We start from the raw sequence: 8,717 nt of genomic DNA on the forward strand, positions 1-8,717 counted from the left end.
GCATGCGTGGCACTTTGTCCGATCAGAATTCTCTACAAACTATCGGAAAAAGTCTGATCGGATTTTGTTGTCGGAAAATTTGAGGTCCTGCTCTAAAAATTTTTCCGTCGGAAATTCCGCCAGAAAAAGTCCGATAGAGCCCACACACGATCGGATTTTCCGACAATATAATCCAATTGGACCTTTTCCATCGGAATTTCCGACCGTGTGTACAGGGCATTACTGAAACATCCAACAACATGCTTGAGGTCCCATTCACACCTGAGCAATTATCTGCTTGAAGCTCAAAAACGCTAGTGAAGCAAAATAAAATCTATTATTCTCTATGGAGATGGTTCACATCTCCACTCCATGTCACCTGAATCCAAATGCCTGAAGCTCAAACAAATTCTGGAGCTTTTTTTTGTCGCTTGAATCAGGCAGATTTGGGCGTTTTTAGTGCATTTGTATTCCCATAGAAATGAATGGGAATGAAAGGAAACGCACCATCTGCTCAAATGAAAAAAAGTAAAAAATAAAATAGTAATAACATATGAATAAATAAATGTCAAATAAATACACAAATAACTAAAAACTCTCATAAATAAGTAAAATATATGAATCATATATAATAATACATGAATAAATAAGCTCTAACCTTAAAAAATATTAAATACATTATTATTATTATTATTATTATTATTATTATGAATAGTATTTATAATAATAAAATAACAATAAAACCCAGACTCAAATAAAAAAAATACATTATTATTATTATTAATAATAATAATAATAATAATTTATTTTGTGTTAGGGTTAGGGTGTTTAGTTATTGTTATTTAATTTTTTTAAGGGTTAAGGGTTACATTTAAGGGTTAATTATTTGTTTATTGTGTTACTTTATTGAATTTTTTATTTTTTATTTATTCATGTATTTATTTAACATTTATTAATTTATTATTATTCGTATACGCTACCCTGTTTCCCCTAAAATAAGACCTAGCGTGATTGTCGGTGTTGGCTGCAATATAAGCCCTACCACCCAAATAAGCCCTACTCTGTTTCCTCAAAAATAAGCCCTACCCTGAAAAGAAGACCTACAAGGACTTTAACTAGGGCTTATTTGGGGGGTAGGGCTTTTATTGCAGCTATCACCGACAATCACACTAGGTCTTATTTTAGGGGAAACAGGGTACATACAAATGCAGAAAGTCACACAAAATCGCGCATAAAAAAAAGCACAAAAAAATGACCGGGAAAGCGCTCAAAGACACTGCGCTCAGGTGTTAATACAGCCTTACAAAGGAGCATAAACGTAAGAGTGACATTTATTACATCAAGTATTCCGCCTCAGACATTGCTGGAAGAGACCACAGTGTATGCTGCTCCATATTTTTCAAGTTATTCTATATCCAGATCTCTGCGTTCTCCTTTAATTGGCTAGTTGTAAATCAGACAATAACGTCAATCTCTTGATTAAACAGCTGCTGAGAGCTGAAGTCGCAAACACGATCAGAAAATGGGATGAAAAATACCACTTTCGAAGCGATCGTACGATAATCGAATCGTTAGTACAGAGCTTTTGAGAGCCAATCACGACAGTTCATCCCATATTATCCGATCGGACAAACATGACATTTTTTCTCGTACGATACCAGAGCAAAAGATTTTCCTTTAATCAGGACAGTTGTTGTCCGAAAATACAATAGAAATACACTACAACACATGACATCACTTCCAATCCAATTTTTTATTCTGTCATACAAGAATTTTCATCACTTAAAGAGGAGTTTACATTAAAAAAAAAATAAATTTAAGTCAGCAGCTACAAATACTGCAGCTGCTGACTTTTAATAATTGGACACTTACCTGTTCCAGGGTCCAGCGATGCGGGGGTTCGAAGCCCCGCTCGCCCCCCCCCCCCCTCCGTTCGTCGGCGCCGGAATGGCAAACTGTGAAGCCACAGCTAGGCACCCACTGCGCATGCGCGAGCTGCGCCATGCGCCGTGATTGGCCGCGCAGTCATCTGGGACCTGTCATGTGTCCCAGATGACTGACAGGAGGGAGGGGGCAGATCTGAGCCCTTCCTGCGCTGAGGGGAAGTGATGTCACCAGCCCAGGCACTGAAGGAAGCAGACTACGAGGGAATCCCTAGCAACAGGCATTTAGAGGTGAGTTTAAAAAAAATCCAAATTTTTTTTATTTATTTTTTTAGGAATTAAAGCGGTTCTTCACCCTAAAGGGGAAGTTCCGCTAGTATTATCCCTCCCCCCCTCCGGTGCCACAATCGGCACCTTTCGGGGGGGAGGGGGGTGCAGTTACCTGGATAATCCAGGTAACTGCACCCACTTCCGGCCAGACCGCCGAATGGCTCCGCCCACCCCCGCATGGCTCCGCCCCGCTCCCCCCCCCCCCCCCCGTTGTGTTCTGGGAAACACACAGTTCCCAGAGACACAGCGGGGAACCAGCGCAGCGCGACTCGCGCATGCGCAGTAGGGAAGCGGGCAGTGAAGCCCTCTTGCTTCACTTCCCGATTCCCTGACAGAGGATGGCGGCGGTGGCTGCAGCGAGACGAGCGATCGCTCGTCATCTGCCGCCGACATCGCTGGAACCTGGGACAGGTAAGTGTGATATTATTAAAAGTCAGCAGCTGCAATATTAGTAGCTGCTGGCTTTTAATATTTTTTTTTTAAGGTGCAGCTCCTCTTTAATGATTTTTTTTTTCTCTGTGCAGTCAAAGAAGCTGCCATCTTGGCCTCTAATGATTCTTCAACTGCCATAATGCTGCACATGTGATCAGTTATGAAACCAGCCATTGGATGGTTTGAAAGTTAGGTTGAGAGCACAACCAATGTGAAAGTTAGCATTTCCGGCATGCCGGTAATGTAAGTGTTTTTTGAATCTGGGTTTACTACCGCTTTAAGTAACCTCTCCACTTTCGATATGCGACTAGCATGCAAAAAAAAAAAAACTGATGATGTGTCGTGCGATTTTCGGATGTTGTGTACGGGCCATAAGGCTTGAAGACTTGAAAGTTTTTGCGGCCGTGATTTTGATGTGATTTAGCCACAATTTCAGGGAATGCCTATGTAAACTTGAGGTCTATGGACCTCAACTCGCATCAAAGTCAAACCAAAGAAGTACAGAAGGGCAACTTTGAAGTCGGTGCAACTTGAAGTCACACAGATATAAATGGTTATCATTGGGAATCATGGGGTATGACTTGTCATGCGACTCTGATGTCCAAAGTCGCAGGAAATGTTGCACAAGTTTGAAAGGGGCCTAAGACAGAGCAGTAAGTTATCATGTAGCCTAATGGAGCAGGAAGCACATACTGCAGATGTAATATCTGTTATAAAATTTAGCAAATTAGTACTTTTTCTTCATAAATTTTGGCCCAAATTTATACTACTACATATATTTGATAAAAATAAGTACAAATTGGTGTATATTATTTGGTCTGTGTGATAGTTATAGAGTCCACAAGCTATGGTGCCAATATATGCAAATTGAAAATTGATCACACCTGAAGTACTGACTGGCCTATCTCATTTCTTGAGACCCTAACATGCCAGAAAAGTACAAATACCCCCCAAATGACCCCTTTTTGGAAAGAAGACATTCCAAGGTATTTAGTAAGAAGCATGATGAGTTTTTTTAAGTTGTCATTTTTTTCCCAAAATTCTTTGCAAAATCAAGATTTTTTTTTCTTTTTTTTTTTGTTTCACAAAATTGTCATATTATCAGGTTATTTCTCACACACAACATATGCATACCACAAATTACACCCCAAAACACATTCTGCTATTACTCCCGAGTATGGCGATACCACATGTGTGAGACTTTTACACAGCGTGGCCACATACAGAGGCCCAACATGCAGGGAGCACCCTCAGGTGTTCTGGGGCACCCAGGACAATTCTGACTTTTCTCCCCTACATGTAAAAATCATAATTTATTTGCTCGAAAATTACATAGAACCCCAAAACATTATATATGTTTTTTTAGCAAAGACCCTAGAGAATACAATGGTGGTCATTGCAACTTTTTATCTCGCACGGTATTTGCGCAGCAATTTTCTAACGCGTTTTTTTTTTGGAAAAAAAAAACAGTTTTGTGCTTTAAAAAAAACAAAACAGTAAAGTTAGCCTAATGTTTTTGCATAATGTGAAAGATGAAGTTACGCCGAGTAAATAGATACCTAACATGTCACCCTTGTATGTGGATTATCCTGTCTATCAGTTTGCCTTAAAAAAAAGGGTTTTGTTTGCACAAATTTGCAAATATATTCCTAAGCTGCAGAGCCACTTCACTGCACCCCAGTGCATACTGTTAGACAGGATAATTCAGTGGTTGCAGACTGGTCGGTAAATGGAGCTGGGAATTTTCTTTGGTGTTATAGGTGGGGGTAGTGGCCAGTTATTTGTACTGAGAAATAGGGTAACTTATATTTCCTGGGTATGTGCAGGGGCTCGTGGGAACCTTAGGGATTGTGGACAAAAGAGTTAAAAGATCTACCATCTTTGGTGTAGCAAAAATGGTGACAGTCCTGGTGCTAGCTGTCCACTGGGCTACCGATCCCAGCACCGCATCTTCAGGCCCTGCCAGCCCTCCTGGCTGCAGCTGCCCCTTTCCACTGCCTATGCCACCACAGTCCACTTCACTGGCTTTGCACCCATCCCGAACTGCACTCTCCCAGTCCTCTCAGGCGTGCCTCCCCAGTCCTCCTGATTGTGTAAACACTCAGCCCACTTGGCAGCCTCTGTGGAACTCGTGGAGACTTGCCCGGCAGTGTTATCCTGCTATCTTCTCTTGCTCCTCCTGTGCCTCCTGGTCAGGACACCTCTGTCATAGTTGCTAACAGTCCCAATTTTCCCAGGACAATCTCGATTTTGGGACCCTCGTCCCGTTTTAGGATTTTGCCTTTTGTCCTTGGAAAACCGGGAATGTTTGGCTCTGCAGCAGTTCTGGCTCCTGTCTCCAACAAAATAGCCGCCCGCGCCAACGCGAGAGCTTTCCCCTTGTGTTTAGCTACATCTCCTCTCGTTCCTCGTGTTCGGTGGAGAGGGGAGGGGCCTATCCGTGCAGCCAATGAATCGGCTTCTCTCTTCACAATTCTCCAGCAAGGGTGAGCTGTATGGATCGGCCTATCCCCTCTCCACTGAGCGTGAGGAACGAGCGGAGATGTAGCTAGACTGCAGCCAACACTCTGCAGCCAACACTCCGCTGGGGGCACTGATTTAAGAGGTACTCCACTGGGTGCACTGATTTAAGAGGCATGCCGCTGGGGGCACTGATTTAAGAGGCATGCCGCTGGGGGCACTGATTTAAGAGGCACCCCACTGGGGGCACTGATTTAGGAGGCACTCCACTGGGGACACCTGATGTAAGAGGCACGCTGCTTGGGGACACCTGATGTAAGGACAGGCTCTGCTGGGGGCACCTGATGCAAGGGCGGACTCTGCTGGGGGCACTTGATGGCATCTGATGGCAGGCGACGTGGCAGGTGACACGCTTAGGGGTTCCACTGATTCTGGATTACGCTGAGTATAATGATTTCATTCTATATTACAATGTAATAATAGTAATAATGCGCTTCAATCATCCTGACACCACAACAACCATGGTGCTGGGATGATTGAAGCACTAACACCAGGTGTTTGGAGTATTATTATCTACTGATTTGTTAAACCCTGGAATACACATTTCTATTGTGGTGTAGGATCTGGGCCTGCTGTCCCTCCAGCCCTCTTTCCTTCCTTCTCTCTCTCCTTCCCTCCTTCTTTCCTTCTTTCTCTCTCCCTCCCTCTTTTCCCCTTTCTTTCTCCATCTCTCATTCATCTCAAACTCTAACCACAACCCCATTTGAACCACGCCCATATAAGCCATGCCCACTGTTTCACGTAAAACCACGTAAACCATTTTTCGGCGCTGTACACAGCACATTTTCCGTTTTGCTATGCTACATCTACAAACGCATGCCCAGACCCTTAACCCTTAATAATAAGACTCGCCTACAGCCAAAAAGGTGTCCCTATAATTTTTATTACAATGTTAGCAACTCTGACCTCTGTGGGTTGTAAGAGGGTCCTGTCCGCACCTGTGCCCAGACCCAAGGTCACCACAGCCACCCCCCAACACTCCATCTTCCACCCGATCACAACTCCTCCCCAGCTGAGTATTCCCAGGGCCTGCCCTCTGACAATCCTAGTTGGGGATTGGACAGGGCCCTCGGAATACTCCAGGCAGCGCCACCTATACCCTCCTCCTTCCTTTCCAGAAGATTCTAGCATGTTCTGGAAAGAAGTGGGAGGTCTCAGTGATGCTGCCTGTGAATCATCCATCCCTGCCTTGCTTCCTGCCAACCCACAATCAAACACACACAGGCCTGGCTGCCTGCCAAGCCTGCTTAAATTTTCCTACGCTACAAAAAAAATTCTAACTGTACACATCCTAGTACCACTAGAAGGTGCTACATTACATCGTTTTGGCAAACCTAAAGGAGATTGTACAGAGCGTACAATCAGATTGTATAGCGTATGTCCAGGTTTAGGCCTCATTTACTTTGCACCCCTGTGTAGCGGCCATTACCCGATGCAGGGCGGCCTTGACTTAATGGGCTTACCAGTTACCTTCTCGTGGCCTGCTCTTCCACGTCTAGGGGTTCCCAGGGTTGACACCCAACGACTTGAACACTGACACAGATGAAGTCCTCTTTAAAAGGTTTTATTTTGCATCAAGAACTTTCAAATAACACAGTCTCTTAGGGAACAGAGGGCTCAGGTGAAGAACTCAGGACCCTTGAACTGTAGGTCTAGTAAAGTCTCCATTTCCAACCAGAGAGTAGCCACTCGCAGCTGGGTACTTCGAGGCTGAACAGATCTCTAGCCAGAGATCATGGCAGTCAGCACGTTGACTCAAACTTGATCAATCAACTAAGGGTGAACAGGAACCTTTTTCCGTCATACTTGGAATGTTTACTGTCTTCTTAATGGTAATGGAAAAGTTTGAATTCGCCAATGTCCTTCCCAACTCAGTAACCAGGCACTTCTCAGGATGCCACTTGCTGGCCCTCCTCCGAAGAGTCCTCCCCCGGTCACTTCCACGAGCTGTGGTGTCCCTCCAAGCCGAGAGTACACCCGGACACTTTGAATCCTCCCTCAGTTACTGCGCCTCGAACTAGTCGGGAACAGACGGATCCCTACCCCAGACCAGACGAGTCTACCAGTGGCCATTAACAGGAACATGTTGCGGGATGTTGAACACCCACGTGACCGGGACCCCTCATGGGGCCACCCCGGTCCTGGAACCAGACCAGACCCCACGGGTCTCACGAACACCTCTCTCGAGCCACGTGACCCACACCGCTTAAGTACCCCCCTTCTCAGACTCCTCAGCGGGCCCCGACACTCCCACTGATTGGCTCAGAGAAGGCCAATACCCAAACATCCAACCAGACCTGGCCTGTCATATGCACCTCACCAAACTACCTTACTAAAACTCACTAACGATCTACTAACTGCTAAAACCAACAGCCAGTACTCCATACTCCTACTACTTGACCTCTCTGCTGCCTTTGATACTGTTGACCACCCGCTCCTCCTCAATAAACTACATTCCCTTGGCCTCCGAGATTCTGCACTTTCCTGGTTCTCTGCCTATCTATCACAGCGCTCCTTCAGTGCCACCTACAACTCTGTATCCTCCTCTCCATGGCCCCTTTCTGTGGGGGTCCCCCAAGGCTCTGTTCTTGGACCCCTTCCATTACCACTTATACGCCGATGACACCCAAATCTTTCTGTCTACTCCTCACCTCACTCCTTCAGTCTCCTCTTGCATTACTAACCTGCTAACTGACATATCAGCATGGATGTCACACCATTTCCTTAAACTAAACCTCTCTAAAACTGAGCTATTAATAATCCCCCCTGCACATGCCCCCCTCCATGACTTTTCCATCAAAATCAACAATGCAACCATCAGGCCCTCCCCTCACGCCATGGTACTAGGTGTAACCCTAAACTCTGACTTGTCATTTCAGCCCCAAGTCCAATCGTTGTCAAAAGTTTGTAGATTTCACCTCCGTAACATCTCTAAAATTCGCCCCTTTTTAACAATTAAAACTACCAAGATCCTCATTCACTCCCTTGTTATCTCTCGCCTTGACTATTGCAACTCCCTTCTCATTGGCCTGCCTCTCCATAGGCTATCTCCTCTTCAGTCTATCATGAATGCTGCTGCCAGACTTATCCACCTTACCAACCACTCAGTGTCTGCCAACCCTCTCCTCCAATCCCTACACTGGCTCCCAATCACCCAGCGAATTAAATTCAAAATACTAATCACAACATACAAAGCCATTCACAACTCTGCCCCGAGCTACATCACCAATCTTGTCTCCAAATATCACCCAAACCGTCCCCTCCGTTCTTCTCAAGACCTCCTACTCTCAAGCTCTCTCGTCTCCTCCTCCCACACTCGTCTCCAGGATTTCTCCAGAGCCTCTCCAATCCTCTGGAACTCGTTACCTCCACCGGTCCGGCTATCCCCTACTCTTGCTACCTTCAGACGATCCCTGAAAACTCATCTATTCAGGGAAGCCTATCACGTCTCAAACTAATCTCCTACCACTTCCATAAACTCATTCCCAACAGTTATAACCTTCTGTACCACCTGCCCACCCTTTTAGATTGTAAGCTCTTCTGAGCAGGGTCCTCTTAATCCTCTTGTATTTA

The sequence above is a fragment of the Lithobates pipiens genome, unplaced genomic scaffold (assembly GCF_037356315.1).
Source record: "Lithobates pipiens isolate NorthernLeopardFrog02 unplaced genomic scaffold, aLitPip1_a1.2 Scaffold_14, whole genome shotgun sequence".
NCBI classification, from domain to species: domain Eukaryota; kingdom Metazoa; phylum Chordata; class Amphibia; order Anura; family Ranidae; genus Lithobates; species Lithobates pipiens.